Source organism: Monodelphis domestica, chromosome 6 (assembly GCF_027887165.1).
Source record: "Monodelphis domestica isolate mMonDom1 chromosome 6, mMonDom1.pri, whole genome shotgun sequence".
Classification (NCBI taxonomy): domain Eukaryota; kingdom Metazoa; phylum Chordata; class Mammalia; order Didelphimorphia; family Didelphidae; genus Monodelphis; species Monodelphis domestica.
This window is the reverse complement of record NC_077232.1, coordinates 216616940-216640969: the sequence shown is the minus strand read 5'-3', so window position 1 is coordinate 216640969 and position 24030 is coordinate 216616940. Positions and strand designations below refer to the sequence as shown.

The window sequence follows — 24030 nt, the reverse complement described above, 5'->3', positions numbered from 1 at the left end:
AAGAATATAGCAAGACCTTAATGCTGGAAGCAAAAAGAACCTTTCCCTTATCCTTTTTGTTATTTATGATTATTAATTATATTATTTATAGTCATTCTATATAACCTATTAATTCACATAGATTATATATTAATAAAATGATTTTACAGTTCAATTCACTTAGAGAAAGCTAGCCTCTAAACATGAATCTCTAATAGATTTAGATCACAACCTCCACAAACAACCTACCCAACAAACTGCAAAAATAATGAGCAATGAATTGATTATGGATATAAACTGATTATATATTCTGCTTGCTGTGCTTACAAAATAGCTTCAGTTTATATAAGTGAAGTGAAGCTCATATGTGAACTTCTCTTCAGGGCCAGGCACAAGGACACTAAGGAGACTCTTGTTATACAAAAATAAACTATTATTGCAAATATAAGGATATAAAAGGAGTTCTAACTCTAAGGGATTCTAACTCCACCCAAATAAAACTCCCTGGTTCCACAAGAAACTGCTTCTCCTGTTTTCACAGGCTACACTGATCCTTCCTGATCTAACTAACTCAAATTTTCCCTATTCTTCAATAAACTAACACTATTATCTTTATATGAAGTATATAATTCTTAACTTTGTCTCCAAGTTATAAAAATGACAAAAGCCAGCTGGCTGAGTCTCAGCAAGAACCAAATTAGGCCTCTGAGTCTTAGCAGACTCGGAGTCCAAACCAAAAATCAGGTCTTTCTTTGGTCTTCTCAGAGATAAAACAATTTATGGAACAGCAATAGTCACTAGTGTTTCCCAAGTTGGAAAAAGAAACCACTTAGCTCCTTCAGGTTTTTCCCTCCTTTCCTTCTACCTCAGACAGTGAGGAGAGAGAGAGAAAAGATGTTACCTGCTCCCAGCACTCCAAGAGAGTAACTGCCACTCCCAGAGACTGCCAACTACCTCACAGCAACAGCCACACTCAGAGAGAGTAACTACCACAGAAAAACCATTAAACTGTCAACATTTGAAATTGAAACTCTGTCTCAGATCTGTTTGAAACTCAAGCCAGCTTCTCTACTTCTTATCTCTAAACTAATATAACAAGACTTAATTTATAATATCATTCTTATAACACCCAACTCCATCCTCTAGGTTTTTCAACATTGCATAGAACCCAGGCTGTTCAAACACTATTATCTAGAAATTCTGAATGAAATCTACAGCCACTCAAAAGAGACTCAGCCTAACCAGACAAATAAGAAAAACAAAAAGTGGATAAAGGACACAGTTTGTTCAGATTGTCACATGTAAGCCACGAGGAAGCCCAATGAGTTAGTCCATTAGAGCATAAATCTAAGACAGTCCTGGAGATGGCACCAAGCTGAGTCATGGATTTAGCAAGAGGAGAACAGTCAGTCATCCCAAACTGCCTGATGCTATCAAAACCAATTTTTAAAAAATCCTCATGAGTCTCACAGGTGACTTTTCTGTGGTATTTAAGCTAGAGGCAGCTTGATATAAAGAAGGAAAATGCTAGATCCATTAGAAAGTAGACTACTTGAGGGTAGGGTCTGTTTCTGCTGTTTTTTTGTATTCAGATTTTGTATTCTATAGTATTCTATATTTATATATATATATATATATCTGTATTACTTATTTCTATTTACATATTATATTTATATATTATATCATTTTAATATATTTATTTTTTATTATACTATACCAAATTATATTATACTATACTATATCATATTATCATATACATTATATTGTATCATATCATATTGTTATACTATAGATTATATTGTATTATATTGTATTGTAGTGTATTGTATTATATTGTATATTATGTTATGTTTATTATATTATAGTATATTATAGTATATTATAGTATATTATATTATAGTATATTATAGTATATTATAGTATATTATAGTATATTATATTATATTATATTATATTATATTATATTATATTATATTATATTATATTACCTAGTAAGCCTTAATAAATGCTCCCTGAATGACAAACCTAGAGTCAGGAGACATGAGGTTTCATCCTGGCCTTGATACTGACTACTTGAGTCCTTGAGCAAATTACTTCGTCTCATCAGGTCTCAGTCTCTTCATCTGTGAAAAGGGGTAGCAACATTTACACTACTTATCTTACCAGTAAAGTATTATGTCAATCTTTAAGAACACTATAAAAATGTGAAATAAGATTATCAAAAGAAAAAGAATTTTCTCACAAAAGAACTCTTTACCCTGTACAGTACTGTTGTTCAGTCATGTCTGACTCTTTGTGACCCCTTTTGGGGTTTTCTAGACTACAATACTAGAGGAATTTGCCATTTCCTTCTCCAGCTCATTTTACAAGATGAGGAAATTGAGGCAAATGGCGTTAAGAGACTTGCACAGGGTCGCATGGATAGTAAGTGTCTGAGTCTGGATTTGAACTCTAGAAGCTGAATAGAAGCTTTCAGATTCCAGGCCCAGTGCTCTCTACTACACCACTGAGCTACCCACACAATGTCAGGGTACTATAAATAGTGACCATAGTAATTATAGGCTTTACAGCCAGAATGGATGTTAGAGGCCATCAAACCCAACCTTCTCATATTATAGATGGAGAAATTGAGGCCTAGAAAAGTGAAGTGTGATCCCAGAGATAGCAGGGTGCAGGTTGAAAATCAAGAGGATACCTGGGGAATTGTTTTTTTTTAATTCAACTGAAAATTTGGTCTTTCATTCCTTAAAAATTTCCCAAAATGAGGGAGTAAAAACACTGAGGAAAAGCAACTGCTTGACTACAGAGGTTGAGGGGACATGATCGAGGAGAGACGCTAAATGAGCGCCCTAATGCAAATACCAACAACAAGGAAATGGGTTCAGAGCAAGGACACATGTGATACCCAGAGGAATCACCCGTCGGCTAGGGAAGGGGGTGGGGGGAAGAAAAGAAAATGATCTGTTTCCAATGAACAATGTATGAAAATGACCAAATAAAATAATGTTTAAAAAATAATTTTCCCCAAATGAAGTAGAATTGAACAGTGGAAGATTGAATTTGAATTCAGAGGTCTTGTATTTCAATTCTGACCGCCACTAACTATATGTAAGCCCATGGGAAAATCACTAAACATCTCTGAGTCCTGGGATGATAAGATGAGGAGATTGGACTAGATGGCCTGCAAGGTCCTTTCTGCATCAAGATCCATGATCCTATGACTTTGTCCAAATTTCTTTATTGAATCTATTAGTCCCAATCTTATATAATACTCCTTTATATATGTTTTTCTTCCCTAAAAGAATATTAGCCTAAGGGCATATATTACTTTTCACATTTGTATTCCAAGATCTAATAGAATAGCCTACAAAATCTTTTGGGATTATTAATCATGAATAACTAGAATTTCTGTAGTGCTTTAATGTTTATAAAGTACTTTGCAAATAGTGCCTTATTTTATCCCCTCAAATACCTTTGTGAGATGGCTACCATTATTATCCCCATTTTACAGATGAGGAAATTGAGACAGTTAAGTGATTTGCCTATCTCTCTATAGCTAGTGTCTGAGGCAGGATTTGAACCAAGGTCTCCCTGACTCCAGGTCCAGAGCTCCAGCCACTGCATCACCCCCTAGTTCAGGGGTGTGTTGTTTTATGTTTGACAACCAAGCTCTTTGGGAAAATTTCATTTGCATTGTTTATTTCTGAAAATGTAATCTTGTAAGCCTATTAGAGTTGGCTGTAGCACAGGCTCAATTGGATTGGAACCATGTACCCAATTCAATGGTACTTGGACTCTTGCAGTGAAGGAACTCTCCAGCTCTGTATTAGTAAAAACAGGCTTTGCAACTCTGCAGTCTTAAGAGAGTTGCTTTGAAAAATGCATTAGGCTTTTGAAAAATGTTTGTTAAATTTATTGAAAGAAAAGCAGTCATTACACCTGAGCTTTCCTGAGCAACCTTGCTATAATGAACAAAACCTGGCTTCGTGGACAGTTCACAAAATGAGGGTCTGCTATATTTTTCTTTGGCAAAACTCCAGTGTTCAGTATTTGCTTTGCTATAATATTTCCACTTTTCCCAAAGCTCCAAAACCAGCTTAGAGACATCACTGCCTGACAGCCTGATGATGCCTGAGCTACCTTTTAAGCAAAAGCTATAATATACAGCACCTCCACACACTCACCCTAGCAAGGACTGATATAGGAAAAGATGCCATGGCTTCTGGATTTCTTTGCTACAGAAGTACCAGCACCAAGAAATAGAACATTTTTCTTCCTCCTTTCCTTTCCTTTATTTCTTTCCTTCCCTTCCTTCTGTCCTCCCTCCCTCCCTTTTCTCCCCTCCCTCCCTCCCTTCTTTCCTTCCCTTCCTTCTTTTCCTCCTTCCCTTCCTCTCTCCCTCCTTTCCTTCCTTCCCTTTCTTCTTTTCCTCTTTCCCTTCCTCCTTCCTTTCCTTTTCCTCCTTCCCTTCCTCCCTCCTTCCTTCCTTTCCTTCCTTTTCCTCCCTCCCTTCTCTTTTCTTCCTTCCTTTTTTCCCCTTCCTCCCTCCCTTCTTTCCTTCCTTCTTTCCTTCCCTTCCTCCCTCCCTTCTTCCCTTCCTTTTTTTCTCCTTCCCTTCCTCCCTCCCTTCTTTCTTTCCTTCCCTTCCTTCTTTTCCTCCTTCCCTTCCTCCCTCCCTTCTTCCCTTCCTTCTTTTCCTCCTTCCCTTCCTCCCTCCCTTCTTTCCTTCCTTCTTTCTCTCCTTCCCTTCCTCCCTCCCTTCTTCCCTTCCTTCTTTTCCTCCTTCCCTTCCTCCCTCCCTTCTTTCCTTCCTTCTTTTCCTCCTTCCCTTCTTTCCTTCCGTCCCTTCCTTCTCCCCTTTGCCTTCTGTCTCAGAATTGATACAAATACAGGCTCCAAGTCAAAGGAGCTCTAAGGACTAGGCAGACTAGGGGTTTATTTTAGTGACTCGCCCAGAGTCCCACAGCTAGGAAGCATATGAGATCACATCTAAGTCCAGGTGTTCGCAACTCCAGGCCTGGCTCTCTGCCCACCGAGCCCCCTCACTGCCTCTAAACAGAACTTGAAGCATCCCCCTCAGCTGGATCACAATCTGCACAGGAGAGCTTTCCACGGGCATAAATCACGCCGGCAATCCCATTTAGAAAGCAAGCAGCGGCAGAATTGGGGTCTGCCCCCGAGCGCCCCGATCCCCTGACCAGCCGACCTCCCTGCGCCCCTCCCCTGGCCCTAGGTGACCCAGCAGTCCGCCCCGCGCTCCGGCTCCTCCGGTCACGAGTTCACCGTTTCCTATCAGGGTTGGCATCTCATCAGGGAGGACACAGAACTAATACTCCAACAGCTTGGAGACTGAACAGGACTGGCTGCTTCGTCGCCATACATGGCTCACTCAATTACCTGCCTTCCAAACGGATTGCTTTCCTGGTTAATCTCGACACCCACAAACAGTGCAAAGACGTCTGTCTCCCCTAGCCTGCTGGGATCCGCGCCCTTCCCCCACCCCGCTATTCCAAGCTGGGCTCCCTCCGCGGCGCTCTGGAGCTTCTCTCCTTCCCTCCTCTGGGCTCTTCTCAAGGAGACCAAAGGCGGCGCGCCCTTGCCAGCGTCCCCGAACTCACTCCATCTTGGGTAACACAGAGGACTCTCAGCATCCCGGTGACGGTTATTATTAATAATGGTGATCAAAGAGGGACGGCAAGGTGGAGTCATGATGCAGCTAGGTGGTGCACTGGAGAGAGTGCTGGAGCTGGAGTCAGGAAGACTCCTTGGACGAGTTCAAATCCAGCCTCAGACAATGACTAGCTGGAGGGCTTTGGGCCAGTCATTTCATCCTGTTTGCCTCAGTTTCCTCATCTGTAAAATGAGCTGGAGAAGGAAACAGCAAACCACTTCCAGTATCTTTGCCAAGAAAACCCACATGGGATGAGGAAAAGTCCGAGTGACTGAAGAACAAGAAGCTCCAAAATAATAAAAATAGCTCCCATTTGTCTGGTGTCACAATGGTGACAGAGGTTCGCTTACAGCCCTGTAGGGTATCTAATACAAAGTGTCACTGTTTCCATTTCACAGATAAGGACTGTTGAAGGCCACTTGCCGGAGATAATACTGCCAACAATCAGAAGATGTGGGAGAATTCTGAGCCTCAGTGTCTTGATTCATGATATGAAGAGGGGTTTGAGGATCTGAAATGTCTATTGCATAAAATATTGCAGGAACCCATTTGTTTTTTTTCCTTAACCCACCTTTATCGATCAGTCAGCATTTATTAGGCAGCCAAGCATAGGGGACACAGACACAAAGAATAAAACACAATCCTTACTCTCAAGAAGCTTACCTTCTAATGGAAGAGCCACAGATGTATTTAGGAATAAATACACATTTTAAATATATATAAAATACAAAATAGTTCAAGAGGCCGGAGGCAGCTAGAATGTGGGGGGATCAGGAAAGGTGATGTTCTACCCCATGAGGGAAAGTCCAAATAAAGCTTCTTCAGCCAAGCCGCAGAAACCGTGCACTATTCAAAGGATGATTCCATGGCCTTGTCCGTGGAATCCTAACATAGGACATACAGCAGGGGTGAGGGCTCTCTCTGTGAAATCAGCGCCCTAATTAGGATTCCCCACAGTGAAACAGGATGTTAAATGACATTCATTTCGGGGTTTTTTGTTTTTTTAAAGAACAGCAGTCTATAAGTTTCCAGAGCCCGGATGAATGAGAACACTGCCAAGACAAAACAGATGAGGAATGCTGGAGTCCATTTGCCAAACATGTACAAAACAATTTTGAAAAGAAGATTAGACTAACCTTGCTGTCTTCAAACCTGAGTGAATTGAAGGGGAACTGGGCTGCCTGTCATAGAAGGAAAAGACCTGACATTTTAGCTGCCTTCACCTGAGCTTAAAATGCTGCCGGTAGCAACAGGTGAGTGGCTTTTTGACGAAATTGGGGGCAGCTGGGTGGCTCATGGAATACAGAGTTAGGTCCAGAGATGAGAGGTCCTGGGTTCAAATCTGAACTCAGATACTTTCTAGCTGTGTGACCCTGAGCAAGTCACTTGACCCCCATTGCCTAGCCCTTACCATTCTTCTGCCTTGGAGCCAATATACAGTATTGACTCCAAGACAGAAGGTAAGGGTTTAAAAAAACCCACAATAATTTGATGAGATCCCAAGGGCTGAGGGGAGGACTGGAGAGGACAGATGGTTTGCTAAGGGGCCTCCCTCATGGAAGAAACCAAACTACAGGTCTTTCTCCAAGGGAGAAACAAGCTGTCACTTATCCAGAAGGGGTTGGGAATAGTTGAATGAATGAGCTATTTCGATTAAGTAAATACTCTCTCATACACATATATTCATCAGTCAACTGACAAGTTTTAATTAAGCACTTAATTAATAAATTAAGCACCTGAACAACAACAGCGCTATGCCAGGCACTGTGCTAGGTTCTGGGGATAGAAGTACAAAGAATGAAATCATTCCTACAGTATTCTATTGGGAGACATGAGTAGATATAAAAATATATCTATTGTTGTTGAGTTATTTCAGTCAAGTTTAACTCTTTATGACTTTGGGGTTTTGTTGGTAAAGATGCTGGAGTGTGTTGCCATTTTCTTTTTGCAAATGGGAAAACTGAGGTCTACAAAATTAAGTGACTCACCCAGGGTCATATGGCCAGGAAGTGTCTGAGGCCAGATTTGAACTCCCAAAGAGGAGCCTTCCTGATTCGAGGCCTGGCACTCTATCCACTGCTAGCTTGCTGCTATTATTTTGGAGTAGGTTTTTGTTATTGACAAGGACTGGGAAAACTAAGTCTATGGTTCCATTTAGCATAGAGAAATCTCTGGTGTTATAGAGATCAGTAACTCCTCTGTGATAGAGAACTCAGATATTTCTAATTCCAGGTCCAGGGCTCTAACCACTGCACGCCCCAAACGGACTCTGCTCATTTGTCCAAGATCACACAGCTATAAGGTGCAGGACCTGGACTCAAAAACCACGTCTTGGGGTTCCCAGGCCAGTGCTTGGGTCTGTCCGCCTGCTGGCAGCACACTCAGGCTGAGGCTCAAACCCAAAGCCTTACAGATCAGCCAACCGAACTCTCTGTTTCCCATTACGTATCTTCCTCTCCTCTGCAGACAAACTAAATTAAGCCATTTCCCCTCGTTTCATTTCTGTATCAGCCTGAAAACTCCAAAGGGTCAAGTGCTTCTCTTTCAGCAGGCATTTTCTCATGGAGGACCAAATGGAAAGAACTGAATTAAGTAGAGAAACATAAAAGGTCTTCTATAACCAGTTAACAGATTTGCCTTGGCTCTATCACTCCCTTTGTGTTCTTTTCCACGGGAATGAAGAAATGTAGACTGCTTGTGGTCAGATTAGTGTAGGCATACCCTTTTCTTTCCTTTTCCTGCCAAATATGAGCTGAGGGAAAGACTCTGGAGGTAGGCGAGGCAACACTGGGGCTGTCTGCAATCACTGGAAGGGCTGCCATGCAGAATTTTCTGTTTACATTTTACACACACACACACACACACACACACACACACACACACACACACACACACACACACACATGATGTGTGTGTATGGAGAAAGAGAACGAGAGAGGGAGAAGGAGGGAGGGTGGAAGAGGAAGAGAGAGAGAGAGAGAGAGAGAGAGAGAGAGAGAGAGAGAGAGAGAGAGAAAGGGGAAAGAGGAGAGAAAGACAGAGAGAGACAGAGACAGAGAAAGGGGAAAGAGGAGAGAGAGAGAGACAGAGAGAAAGAGAGAGACACAGAGAGAGACAGAGAGAGAAAGGGGAAAGAGGAGAGAGAGACAGAGACAGAGAAAGGGGAAAGAGGAGAGAGAGACAGAGAGGCAGAGAGAGAGACAGAGAGGCAGAGAGAGAGAAAGGGGAAAGAGGAGAGAGAGAAAGAGAGGCAGAGAGAGAGACAGAGAGAGAAAGGGGAAAGAGGAGAGAGAGACAGAGAGAGACAGAGACAGAGAAAGGGGAAAGAGGAGAGAGAGACAGAGAGGCAGAGAGAGAGACAGAGAGAAAGAGAGAGACACAGAGAGAGACAGAGAGAGAAAGGGGAAAGAGGAGAGAGAGACAGAGACAGAGAAAGGGGAAAGAGGAGAGAGAGACAGAGAGGCAGAGAGAGAGACAGAGAGAGAAAGGGGAAAGAGGAGAGATAGAGACAGAGAGACAGAGACAGAGAAAGGGGAAAGAGGAGAGAGAGACAGAGAGAGAGAGGAGATAAATACACATTTAGATAAATTCACAAGACTGACTCAAGACCTCTATGTTTAGAACCAGAAAGTTGGGGGTCCAAGACCTGGTTTTTCTACTTACTAGCTTTAGGGCATGGGCAAGTTGCAAATTTTCTGAGCCTTAGTCTCCTTATTTATAAAATGAGGATGATAGCTGGACTCTGCAGAATCATAGTGTGGAACCATTGAGATATGATGTGTAAAATGATTTGTTAAACCATAAAGTGCATTACAAACTATAGTGTGTCCCAAAAATCTTAGTGTGGTTTAAAGCTTTAATAACTTCTGAAGTATAAAAGCTACCAACTTGCAAAAATAAAAATGGAAAGGTTTATTATTCAAAATGTTAAAATATTGATAGGTTTCTTATTAAAATTCACCATAGCCACTGCCCTAGGTTTTGGATAGACAGATATATAGAGGAATAATCTATATGTAGATTATTTATCATATTCTAGTCAATTTTTGAACTTTCATTAGTGGTTGCTCTGGGTCTGAAAGAATTGCATTTGTAATTTCAGCCCAAAGATGATCCAAAGAACAAGAAGTGTGTGTGTGTGTGTGTGTGTGTGTGTGTGTGTGTGTGTGTGTGTGTGTTTTGTTCCATTAAAGTTCCCAGGTATCTCCCTCTCTTGCTCTCTTCCCTACACTAGGGGATTGACAAAAAGATTTATGTATATATAAAATTATTTTTTGCTTGATTTCTATTTATCAGTCCTTTCTCTGAAAAAAAGAAAGGAGAAAGAAAAAGTAATTGTGGAATCTCACAAAGCAGCCAAAAGAGCTTCCAATTCTATTTGTTTGTTTGTAGGTGCCTAATCAGTTATTTATTTTTTTAAACCCTTACCTTCCATCTTGGAGTCAAGCAGAAGAGCGGTAAGGGCTAGCCAATGGGGTTAAGTGACTTGCCCAGGGTCACACCGCTGGGAAGTGTCTGAGGCCACATTTGAACCTAGGACCTCCCGTCTCTAGGCCTGGCTCTCAATCCACTGAGCTACCCAGCTGCCCCACCCTTGACTTATTTTTAATTGTTTGATGTGACAAAAGCAAAAAAAGAATAAAGCCCTAGCCATTGGGGCCGAGTAATCACTAGGGAGCTGGTCTAGAAGCCAGGAAGCCCTGAATTCCAGCCTCACCTCTGCCACACGCTGGCTGTGTCCCACATGCATTTTTAGAGGGAGTTTCCTCTAAATTCTGTGTGCCAGTTAATACTATTAATGAGGAAATGACCCCTCAGGATTGTATGATAACAATGTTCTCTTCTGACCTGACAAAAACGAAGCGTGACTTGTAGCCTCTTGGATAGGCAGACTCGTGAGAGAGAGACTGCTATGGCAGCAGTGCCAAGGCTGGGCTGGAGGAGACAAGGCTGGAGAACGAAGGGAGGGATGGGCTGGGAGGCTGTCAGGAAAGCCGACGGCGGAGTAGAAAGGAAGGGCAAGAGGCAATTATTTGAGAGGCAGACGGAAAGCTTTGGCCACTCATGGATCCATGGAGATTTTAAGAGTTTGATGCTGCCTGGGGAAAATCATTGTGAGATCCATAGAAAGAGGAAGATTGGGAGAAGGGAAGGAGACATTTGGGGGAAGAAATGAAAGAGTTTTCTTTTGGATATAGTGCATTTGATACGTTGGTTGTGATACGCTGTTCCTATTCAGTCATGCCCCACTCTTCATGACTCCATGGACCATACTGTCCATGGGATTTTCTTGGCAAAGGTACTGAAGTGATTTGCCATTTCCTACTCCAATGGATTAAGAGCACAGAGTGACTTGGCTAAGTAAGTATCTGAGGCCAGATTTGAACCCAGGACTTCCAAACTCCAGGTCTGGCACTCTATCCACTGAACCCTCTAGCTGCTTGCTATGCTGGATGGTTAGATCTCCATATTGAGATGGATAGCAAACAACTGGATGCAGAGCTCAAAAGGCAGTTCTAAAGGAAGAATGGGCTGCTAAGTGACATCAATAGAAATAGAAGAATCATAGAAAAATAAAAATAGAGAATAGGTTTAAAAGAGAATAAAAATAATAGAAGTAGAGTTAAAAATAACAGCCAAGAAGAATGTATAGAAGAAGAGAGAGGACCACCGCCATGCTGGATTCATTCTGCAGGCTGGGTTGGACCAGATAACTTCAATGTTTCTACACTTGGAAGCTGGGGTCTCTGGCTCTTAACTGCCTGGGTAAAGGGCCCCTTTTAGTATTCCAGAGGCAGCTGGTGATGCAGTGGCTAGAGCCCTGAACCTGCAGTCTAGAAGATCTGGGTTCAAACATGACCTCAGATACTTACTGGCTGGGCGAGCTCTGTTTTCCTTGTCTTGCCACTCCTGGACGTACAGCGACCAATTACAAGCTGGATCCAAAAATACAGATCTGCACAGAAACTCTGACCTGCTCCATTTCCAGCCTGGATGGGTTGGCCGTTCTCTAGGCAGCCTGGTAGCCACCCCCGACTCCCAGGGGCTCCGTAGGGGGACACCAGACCCTACTGTTACCAACCGGCCTAGCCCACAGCACCTCGTGACTCCTAAGTTCAAGAGTAGATTTTCTTTACAATTTAACCTAAATTATAGGCGCTTACTGAATCTCTACCAAGTGTATAAACAAAAACCAAGTAAATATGGCTGGCTTGCATCCTATTACTATGAAAGTTTTTATTAGAAGGGAGAAAATGATAGGCTTCTTCCCTTACCTGAATACAGGGGATAAGATTCCTATTGACTGGCTGGGCTTTGAATTGCTATCATTTTAAGTCTGGAGCCAGGGATTATCAGAATACTCCCCCCTCACCCCCCACTCTGCCCTTTCCCTCCCTCCACAGAACCCCTACAACCAAATGAGAACGTTCCTTATTTTACCATCTGGGACCCAAGAAGACCTGATAATACAATTCAAGTGGTATTGTCTTCATAGACTGTGAACAATTGCTAAAAGCCCAGGAAATTGCAGAGGCAGTCAAGAATACTATCTCAGCTGAGGAGGGAATATAATTTCACAGAGCTGGTGATTGAGTCTATGAAACTGGGCTTTCTTCCCAGATCTTGCAAAGGGAGAACTTTAATGGCAGGCAAAGAGGTACTGGATCCTTCGCCTATCCTGAGAACCTTGCATTTTCTAGCTCTTGTAAGATAAAGAAAGGAAAGGAAAGGAAAGGAAAGGAAAGGAAAGGAAAGGAAAGGAAAGGAAAGGAAAGGAAAGGAAAGGAAAGGAAAGGAAAGGAAAGGAAAGGAAAGGAAAGGAAAGGAAAGGAAAGGAAAGGAAAGGAAAGGAAAGGAAAGGAAAGGGGAAAAGAAAAGAAAAGAGGGAAGGGAAGGGAAGGGAAGGGAAGGGAAGGGAAGGGAAGGGAAGGGAAGGGAAGGGAAGGGAAGGGAAGGGAAGGGAAGGGAAGGGAAGGGGAAAGAAAACAAAACAAAAGAAAAGAAAAGGAAAGACTTACAGACATTAAGTTGCAACAAGGCACTTCATCTTTTCCTGGTTCGATTTGCTACTTCACCTAGAAGGACCAGACGATGCAAAAATGTGCTTGGTTCTTTGAGGTATTCTTAAATTCTGAAGCTTCTTTAAATCACAGTTGTAATGAATCCTGTCATTTCAAAACTCTAGGATGCAAACTGCTTCAAGAACCAATCCTTTTTTTTTTTTTAAACCCTTACCTGCTATTTTAGAATCAGGATTAAGTATTGGTCCAAGGCAGAAGAGTGCTCAGGGCTAGTCACTTGCAGAGGGTGGGAAGTGTCTACACCCAGAATTGAACCAAGGATCTCCCATCTCCAGGCCTGACTCTCTATCCACTGAGCCATCTAGCTGGCTCAAGGACTAATTCTTTTTTTTTTCTAGTTAATTTTCTTTATGCAATTATTCCCCCCATATCATTCAGCTTTAAATTGATCCATATGAAAGGTCATTTCCTTAGAGTCATAATATCTTACCAATAAAATAGATGGAAAAGATCAGGGGAACAATCTCTAATACAACTTAACATCCCTGATCACATTGCTCTATCCCAGGACTTTAAGATACCAATTACCATGTTTTAATTCAATATGGTGAATATTTACAAAGGATCCCCAATTATAGCAATGATACAAATGTATCCACTAAGTTCAATTTCTTGGCAAAAGACATTAGGGAAATGCAAAGTACACGAACAAAGATTTCCATTAAGTGTTTATGATTAATATTACTTAAATTTTTGGTCCTTGCCATGGTGATTTAGTTATCTGGAAAACTGAACTCTGTAAAATAAGGAAGAATTGATTACCTGGAAATAGACTATAAGCACCTTGAGAATGGGAATCTGTGCCTGGCACGGAAAAAAGACTTAATAAAGACAGAGTAAAAGGAACAGATTATGCTATATAAATAAAACTTCATGGTGTTGACTGGACACACAAGGACATTAGGGAATTGCATAAGCCTTTAGGGAAAAGAGAAGAGCGAATAACTGTTGGGAATTTGCTTTGCTGTGTAGAAGACTTCTTTCTCTTTGGAAATTTATCCCTTAGTAGATATGCATAAAAGAAGACTTTTTCCCAGGTTTAGAAAGTCACTTAGTGCTATTCAAAACTAACACTGATGATGTACTTGGATAAAAAAAAAAAAAATATATATATATGAAAAATACATATTGTTTGCACTTTGAGCTAAACAAAATATAACAAACAATAAAATCATTAGAAAGATTTGATGAGGTATGAAGGCTAAAAATCTTAGCAAGATAAGCCTACAAAGGACACAACTTTCAATGAGTATTTTTCACATATAGATTACAGTGTTTAAAAATAAGTTGAATACATTTATAAAGATTATACTTTAAAAATATCATCACTGGCACTTTTATTTCACAATCCCTACTATGCTTTGTTGATAGTTTACAAGATAACTTGAAAATGTCTAATGATTTTTTATTGCTAAAGCTCAACCATCAGGGACCTAGCAAGATACAAGCAACTTTTCTTACTATTTGCCAAATATTACATTTATTATTTTGTAAAGTATAAAGATAATTTTCCTCTTGGGGAGAGTTATACTTGGAGGTTGGTAGGGTAGAAGGTGACTGATAACATTAGTCCTCCACTAAACGTTTACTCCTATTCAGTATGATGCAATGGTAGTTCTTGGTTCTGTTGTTTTTTATTCCTAAATTAAAAAAAAAATTTATTATATACTTAGTAACCACAACCACGATCAACAAAAAAATTTAACTAAACAAATGCATGAAAAGTTTACATGCAAAACCACAAACTCCACATTGATAATTTGTTTAAAATACGTCAATCAAATATGTATGCTGATATAAACATATTCTGCTTTTGAGTTCTCTTTGGATTTATTTTACTTGAATACTTTTTTCTCTTGATTTCATGGCTGTTATTTTTTTATGTACTCGTGATATATATTATTCTTATTCTATTTTTTATCTCTTTATATATTTTACTTATTTTCTTTATATTCCAATATTTGTCATTTCTAATACTATGATATAATCCATTACATTCAAATATCATGATCTATTCAGCTATTTCTCCCATTCATTACATTTGTTATTTAAAGGCTTCTATGGATATTTTCATATATACATGGCTTTTCACTCTCAATAAAACCTTTAGGGCCTAACCCTAATAATGGGATCTCTAGTCAATGAGCAAAAACAGCTTGACAGCTCTTAATGTACATTTCCATCTTGTTTTCTAAAAAAATTAAAAAATAAATGAAAATCCAAAGATACTCTAGCAATGTAATATTAAGCCTGTTTCTTCAGGCTTAGGTCTAGCAATCTCATGCAGATGGAGGTGGATGGGGCTCTCCTATAACTATCTTATTTAAATTATCTAAGGTTTTACTACTCTTTTTCACTTTTGGGGGGGTTAGATTTTTCTAGTTCTGAAAGAGGAAAATTAAAGTCCACCACTATTATTATTTTGTTCTCTATTTTCATCTGTATATCACTTAGTTTTTCCTTTAAAAATCTGGGTACTATGGGTCCAATATCAATAATGCTTCATTATCCATAGAAACATCCTCACCCCCTGCCAAAAGATCAATTTTTAATGACATTTTTGCTATATGTACTATCTTCACTTGCCACCAACCAACTGAAGATTACAAAAAAAAAAAAAGATTCTGAGGACTAATATTTTTGTTAAAACCAAGTAAATATAGCCACTGTGCATCCTGTTACCATGAAAGGTTTTAGAGGAAAAACACCTTAAGACAAAAAGTGTTTTCCAGTTGTGTTCCATCTTCAGAAACCTCCTCTATACAAAAAATGAGGATTAGGAAACCATGATTTTTCTTTTGTCCACAGGTAACTGATTTTAAATTCTTTGGACTATCTAGGATCAAAGGAGCAATATGGAAAGAGTCCTGAAATTAGACTTAGAGAATCTGGATTCTAATTCCAGAAATGCTGCTTATTACTTGTATGACTTTGTTCGAGTCAATTAACCTCTTTCAACATGTATAAAAAGAGAGGGTTGCATTAAAATATCTTTTACTGTATTTTCCCGGTAATTTATGATGACGATGATAATAACACATAGCATTTTAAGGTCTGTAAAGCACTTATGTTTTTATAATGTATTATCATATTACTTTATTTGAGTCTCCCAATAACCCTGTTAAACAGATACTATTATCTCCACTTATACAGATGAGGAAATTGAGACTGAGGTTAAGAGATTTTGCCTTGGAGCAGTTCGTTGCCTCAGTGGATGGAGAGCCAGGCCTGGAGACTTGGTCTTGGGTTCAAATATGACTTCAGACACTTTCCAGCTGTGTGACCCTGGGAGAATCACTTATCCCTAGTTGCCTAGCCCTTAATACTTTTCTGTCTGGAACTATTATTTAAAGAGAGACAGACAGAGAGAGGGGCAGAGATAGAGAGAAAGTGACTTGTCTGGGCTTATACAAATAGTATGAGGAAGAATTTGAATTTTATCAGCTCCATTATAAGCCAGGTAGTTGATCCAACATACTACTTGTGCCAATGAGGTGGTTTCACCCAGCCATGAACACTTTTTCAACAAAACCTGGAAAATGGGGGTGTTTTGAGAGATGTTGCTTAGTACTGCTAAGACAGAAGGTAAAGATTTAAGGGGGGAAAAAAGGATCACTGTCCTTTATTTCTCATGACCATAATGTATACATATTACACAAAACATTTCTTACTAGTCTACATCAGGTCTGGTTAACTTACACTTTATGAACCACTATGCCCTGGTTGAAATGTCTGGCTTTCCCCCTCTCTGCTATAAACCAAGTCAGTTTTATCTGAATTCATTTTTAGGAGTAGTAACAGCATTCAGTGTGAAATGAATCAGCATATTCTAATATTAAATACATTGGCTGGAATGTCTTGGTAGTCATAGAGTTGCTGTGGGGAGGTCCAGCCTCCCATAGGGGATGGGGTCTTGGAGGTGGGACAGTGTCAGCGGAATGATGGATGGGACACAGCTTTCTATTCAACACGCAGCACAGGGTTTCACAGAGTAACTGCTCCACCTTGGCTGAGGCTTGGTTTTATTTTATACCCTCATGATCACATATCTACTTGGCACACAGTTTCATTCTCAACATAAATATTTCCATAGAACCTAACAACAGACACAAAGCCTAAGGAGATGGTCAACAAAACATTGTTATTAAGTGCAGGGTCAGAGGGTAGAATCAACATGACTCAGATATAGGTTGGGGAATTCAGAGCACAGATTTCCCAGAAGTTTTAATGCCTAGAAAAGAGGGTCCTCTCTAAGTGGGTATATAAGAATCCTTAGGTTTAATTTTGTAAGTGGGATCTCCTGGTAATATTCTGAGGGGACAGAGTGGGACATCTGTATTACCCCTGCAAGTATGTTGCTCTCATCTATTTTTCCTGGGGCTAAGTAAGAATAATAATCATAGCAATTCCAATAATAAGGGAATGTTAATAAGGAAAGTCACTTAGGGGGATTTCAGTAGGTGTTTCCATCCTTCCTGAGGGCTGCTTTGCAGTCCCTGGTTTCCATGTATGACCGTGTCAAACAGCGTGGTCTTTGATGGCTCCCAGCATCAAATGATGGTCCAAAAAGTTTAAGTGAAAGTGGTCTCTGTCCCCTCACTTGTGGAGACAGTTCACTTCCCTATTTCCATTGAGGAAATCTCCCTTCCAATCCCTTCACAATCTTGGAATTCCTCCTTCTTCCTTAATCCACATATTTAATCAAACATCAAATCTTGGTGACCCTATGGGACATCCAGCCCTTTCTATCCTCTGTCTACTCATAGGACCAAATTCTAGACCCCCCTCCTCCTCTGCTCAGTCAACTCCAGTGGTCACCTCTGGTCTCTACTCTCCAGTACAAATCCCTTCCCGATACGGTGCCATTCTTTTTCCAGGCTTATAAAATTCATAGATCTCTTTCACACACTCTACAGTCTAGTTTAATCTACCTTCTTGCTGTTCCCTACATGACATCCCATTTCCACGCCTTTGTATTAGAGGTCCCCATGATTACAATGTATTGCTTTCTCACTTCTGCCTCTTAGGACCCCCCATTTCCTTCAAAGCTCCATTCAAAGACTTCATTCCATGTGGGCTTTCTTAATCTCTAAACTGCTAGTGTCTTCCCCTCCAAGTTTCCTGCTCTATACTTATCCATGTCTAGAATCCTTGATTGTAGGGACTCTTTTAACTCTTTGTTTTTGTAACTTCAGCACCTTTGTCTCATGGGTGATAACATAAAGACAATACCAAAGTGGTCCCTAGCATATATATTGGACAGTAGGAACTTCATAAGTGTCCACTGATTGATTCAGATCCTCGTGGTGCTTGGGTTGGGCATCAAGTTAGATTGGAAGTCATTCTACTGCACTCAAGAAGTTGGGGTGGCCTTCAGTCTGCCCTAGCTGTTTTTTTTTTTAACCTGGGGAGAGGGGCAGGTTGCGAATGCCCTGGACCAAAGCATCTACCCTGGACAGAACCAGAACTAGTTTGGTTCATTCCTGCCCCTCCCCATCCCCCATCCCCCCACAGTTCTCTGGTATGGAAACGGACAGAATCACAAACCATCGACCAAATTCACCCTTGAGATGCCCTCTCTATCTTGTGCCACAATTTAATAGCAGAGGCTGCATTCTCAAATCACCAGAAAAAGAGTGAAATCATAGGGGAAGGTACGTTTAAGGAGTGAAGTAGCTATCACACCACTTTTTTCCTAGGCATAATTGCATATTACCTGGAATAATTTCGTGTCAATTCTACTCAGAATTAACAAAGGACTCTATATTTGGGACCTATTAAGTCCTAGGATCTTCTATCTAAAGCTAGAGGGCCCCGCTTCTGCGTACTGATGAGGAAACAGAGACCGAGAGAATATAGATCACTTGGCTGGGATTACAGAGGTAACCTATCCCCTTTAGTGCTAGGATTCAAACCCAGGTCTCTGGCATGAAAGTTACCAGTCTTTCCATGTACTACAGTGCTTCTGACTGGTTTAGAGAATTTATCTATGAAAACCTGAGCCAAACTTGTATGGTTTGTAATACACTCCCATCATTATCTTTGATATCCAAGTCTCTCTCTACCCTGGGCCCTCCAAATGAAGCATCTTTTTAAAGATTCCTTTTGAAAAATCTCCGAAGTCCAGGCAGACTCTCCTCTATCTAGCAGGATGTAGTCTCAAGCATGTGCTCATAGGAAGTTACCTGCAAGACAAGTCTCCAAACTTAGCTCCTAAGCTCCGCATCATCAAAAATCTGTAAACACCATCCTTCCCTTGGACCCGAACATATTGAGTTCCTGGATTTACATTCAGAGCCACAGAGTATTTCTGTGAAAGTGAAAAATTTGGCAAGAACAATTCCTCACAGCCTTCCAGACAGTGGGGGGGGGGGGGGGGGGGGGCAACATGCGGTGCATTAGCCCCTAGGCAACTAGACAGCCTTCCTCACTTGACAAACAAAAACATTCGCCACCCCATCCCCTACCGGCACTTCCCAACAATCTAAAGTATGTGGAGCATCCTTCCGGGAAAGCTTTCTAACGTTATTAACATGGTGCATAAAAGCGGAACCATATAAATACTAATGAGGCTGCTCTGGTAGTTTCCTCTACCCCTCCATTATCTTCTGATATTCCACCACTATTTGTAACTTAACCAAGAGCGTACATTAAAGGAGGAATGGAGTAGGCAGGCCAATCTGTTAAACAGGTAAGAAAGCCTTTTAATCAGTTCTCCAATCCCAGCTATCCACAGGAACTTCCAATCCATTTGCAAATGGAAAAGTAGGAATGAACTATTCAGAATCAAATTTGCTTTACTGAATGATTGAGTCCTGCATGCACAAAATTTTCTATTAGTTAAAAATTTCATAATAAATGTTGCAAGAGGTTATTAGTACCATGACAACAGAGATTAGACAGTTCGGGTTTTTTTTTTCCTATTTAACAATTTAATGTTTGGCATGGATCCTTCTGCCAAGAAGCCGCCCAGGATTCCAGATTCAAACCCTATATACACACACAAGCCTGGCAGGGACTTTGGAAGTTACTTGCTTTTGTTTTATAGAAAGAGAAACTGAGGCATGAAATGGTTTACTAATAGTGGCAGAGCTAGAGCCATAGGATCATACATTTAGAACTGGTTGGGACCTTGGGGAAGGCCTAGTCCTACCCTCTCATTTTACAAGGGGTAAAAACGAGGCCCAGAAGGGGTGAGTTGCCTGATGCAGCAAATATCAGAAGGAGGATTTGAACCTCCTGTGGGCAGCTTGGTGGCCCAGTGGATGGAGTGTGGGGCCAGAGGTCAAGAAGTCTCATTTTGAGTCCAAATCTGGCCTCAGATGCTTGCTAGTTTTGTGTGACCCTGAGTAAGTCACTTAACCCTCCTTTGCCTCATTTTGCTCATCTATAAAATGAACTAAAGAAAGAATGGGAAACTATTCCAGTAGCTTTGCCAAGAAAACCCCAAAAGGGGTCATGAAGAATCAAGACTGACTGAAAAGTGACTCCACAACAAAAACAACTCTTTCCATTGTATCATGCTAGGATACTTCCTGGGAAATCCTTTTTTTTTCCCTGCTTTTCCACAGATCAAATTAAGTTATCTAGAAGAGGCAAACAAGATTAATCCATGGGAAGCCTATTCCTAGGGCTAAGCAGGACTCCAGAGGAATGGCATGCAAGACAGGAAAGTTTATTTATGTAATTTTTTTTTAATGTGGAATGCTTCATAAATGGACACATCATCTTTTTCTATATCATTCCACTTTTAATACCTGCGCTGCTGAAGTGATCATAGGACAGGTAGGTTTACTAGGGGGTGTTTGGCTATTTGGGTCTTAAATTAACCAAATCAATTTATCAACATACTAATTAGGTGCCAGGTGCTGGGGATACCACCCACAACTCTCTGGACACTGGGAATCTCAAAGGGGCATTACAACAGTAGCCTAACGAGGACACCATATTCCAGGAAGTGGTCCAAGTTATGGTTTTACCAACGTTTTGGCCACTTTTTGTACCCATTCAGTTTCCTTATACCTCCCAAAACAGGTAAATAGGCCTTGTTCAACTGCAAGAGACATAATTCAAAGAGAATCAGCCAAAGGGACAGGGGGAATGGAGTGATTTTCAGATAAAGTGGAAATAACATAAAGATTTCTTAGTTTGACAAGAAAGAAGTTCATGATTCAGTGCAATTCATTCATCTGTTTAAAAAAAAGTTCATTCAGTTTCTTTATCTATAAAAATGAAAGGGTAAGATGAGATGGCCTCAGAATTACCTTTTGGATCTAAATTTATGATCCTCTGGAAAATGGTAAAAAAGAATAGGATGAAAGTCGATTTGTTGGAAAAGTTTAGAATTTCCAAAATTGAGACTAAGCACTCCAGGTCAAACACAGGGAAATAAAAAGGGCCCAAACCCAAAGTTTCCATAGTAGATGGTTAATAATCTATGGAAGGAAACATTCTGAAAGTCCCTGGGCACTACAAATAAACATATAAATAAGCCAAATATACAGTGGGCATATTTGAAGAACTTTCTATTAAGAGAAGCTGGAAATCACCAAAGGGCCTTTCTGCCAATTTGGCTTGCAAATGAATGGGACTTGGAAACTATCTGCCCTCCTTCAGGCACCGTGACTGCTCTTTGCCTCATTTCCTAGCTGCACTATCTGACCCTCAACATCTCTACTAGGAACTGTGGCCATCATCCAAACAAAGACAGATTCCTGGAAACCATTTGGGAAAGAGAAATCCAGGAGATAATCCAACCTGCAGCCAGACATTTAATGCCCGGTCATGGCAGGAAAGAGAGGGTGAGGATGCGAGAGACTCAAGTAAGAAGACAGGAAAAAAAAACCTGAACTCCATTTAGTGCTGTAATAAAATAAAACTTAGAACCAGGTTAATCTGACAGATATTGAATGATATGCATGATCATTATTGTGCTACATGATAATTAGGTATAACTAGTAAGCAGTTCAGGGTAAATGACTATAATTAGAACTACTTATACATGAACAGACCAAGCATTTCTGGAGTCATTTTAGGGAAAGGGAGGGAAGAAGAGAGAGGAGAGAGGAGGAAGGTGCTATGAGGTTTGGAAGACTCTAGATTCATAAGGAAGGGGGAGGAAGGATGGGTTTAGGCAGGAGAAGTCCGGATTCCTCCAGGCACTCTAATGTGTTATTGACCGATAAAAGCTAAAAGCTAGGACAAGGGAGAAACTGGATTTCAAAGTTGGGGAGAAGAGAGAGAATTGGCTTAGAATGAAGTCCCTCCACTCTTCAATAAGGACTACTTTCCAGGGCAGGTGGGTGGCTCAGTGGATTGAGAGTCAGGCCTAGAGACGGGAGGTCCTAGGTTCAAATGTGGCCTCAGACCCTTCCCAGCTGTGTGACCCTGGGCAAGTCACTTAACCCCCATTGCCTAGCTCTTACTGCTCTTCTTCCTTGGAATCAATACATATTATGGATTCTAAGATGGAAGGTAAGGACTTAAAAAAAATAAGGACTAGTCTCCTTGGAAGTAGGAAACCAGCAGTGAGTGCCTTGGCTTTCTCTGGCAAAAGTGGGGATTAGAATATTGAGATACTGGATGGGGGCCCCAAATTTCCTTTCCATTTTCTTACTCTTCCAAGGCCAGGCTTAAAGATTTTTGGTAGAGAAGGGGTGATCTCAGTTAGAAACCCCGATTCTAGGACTCCTTGACAGTGGACAGAGAGAAATTAAGTGGCTTCCTAAGGTTACACGACCAGGAAATATCAGAGGTCCTCCCACCCTGCCACCTACCTGGCAACTTTTCAGCTTCCTTCTGTGTCAGGTCTTACCTTATTAGATTAAAATGATTTTGAAGGAAGGAACTATCTTTTTTTATTTGTATTTGTATCGCCAGCCTTAGCACAGTGCCTGACACTCAGAAGGCCCTTAATAAAGGTTTACTGACTGCTTGACAATACTGGTCTTCCTGACTCTAAGACCAAGCCTCCATCTTCTACAGTCCAGTAGTGTCAAACCCAAATAGAGATCTAGGCTGGCCACATCATGACAAAAAACACAAGGTAATATTGCCTATGTTCTACTGTATTTTTATTTATTTTGTGGACTATTTCCCAATGATATTTTAATCTGGTTGGGAGGAACTGGACATCATGGCAGGTATGTCTGACATCTCTGCTCTAGATCACTCTCTAAGACAACATGTTCCAGAGAAGATCCTCACCTGCCCTGGGAGAGGGTACTTCCTCACCTGGAATTTCTCAATCAAATTATGAGGCCAATTCCTATTTCTCTCTATTAATCTATCTCTCCACACACATTTACTATATATGTATATGTAGAGAATAAATAGGTATGTGCATATGTATATGTGTATATATATATATGTAAAATTTATAAACATTTTCAAGAATACATATATATAATGTAAAAATTTCAGTTCATTGGTAATAAAGGGGAAGGATCATATGTATGTTGAGTGTATAATTATCCTAAAAGTCCAAAGTTTAAGGTCTTTTAAAGTAATTTTAGGAAAAGATAATCCCCAACACCCTGGACCAAGAAAGTGGATCTTCTGGAGAAGATATTATAAGGATGCTCGCAAAAACCAAACATGATATCGGGAGATTCGGAGTGAACTTTTGGATATGATGAACTGAACTGAGGTAGGGTTGAGCCCACCATTTATCCTCATTGTAAACACTTTTTGTCAATGTGCCTATCAATCATTTTTTCTTGCTTGCTTTTTTTCTTACTTCTTTAATTCCCCAAATTATTGAAAATCTCTCCATGAAATATACAATATATTTTCTTTTTCTATGTCCACAGTGAGAAAATCATAAATGCATAGAGTCCATATATGGAATGATTCATTGGGGAGACTGACATGGTAATCTTCCAGAGAAACAAGAATGGGGAGACTTAACATGCTGGACTCCCAAAGAATCAGGGCGGGGATGAGTGAAGGAAATTGTTTGGGGGATGTTGATTCCAAGTACAGAGTCTGGCCCTGGCATCACCCTGGAGGGAGGAGTAAGTGGGATTTAAAAGGTAATTGAGGGAAGGTTCTTAAACAGACTGACTCCAGGGCTGGGGCCTGGTAAGAGGCAGTGAAGCACGGAAGGGACCTTGCTGGGCTAAAATATGGAACCTGATCTTACATGAAATTAGAAAGGTTGAGATTTCTCTCTACCTCTAGCAAACTCTCTCCCTTTACTAAGAAATGCTTATAAATCTGGTACGGAGCCCCCAGACCACCTTTTAATTGTTACACTAGAAAGAGAGGCTCAGTATCAGATAACTGTTATTCTGAGTA

At 40.6% G+C, this 24030-nt stretch overlaps 1 protein-coding gene across 3 annotated transcripts in view; it reads right to left on the bottom strand.

Annotated features, from left to right (window-relative positions):
* GALNT7 (polypeptide N-acetylgalactosaminyltransferase 7) overlaps positions 1–24030 on the bottom strand; it is a 214382-nt gene that overhangs the window by 161961 nt on the left and 28391 nt on the right. The window lies entirely within an intron of this gene.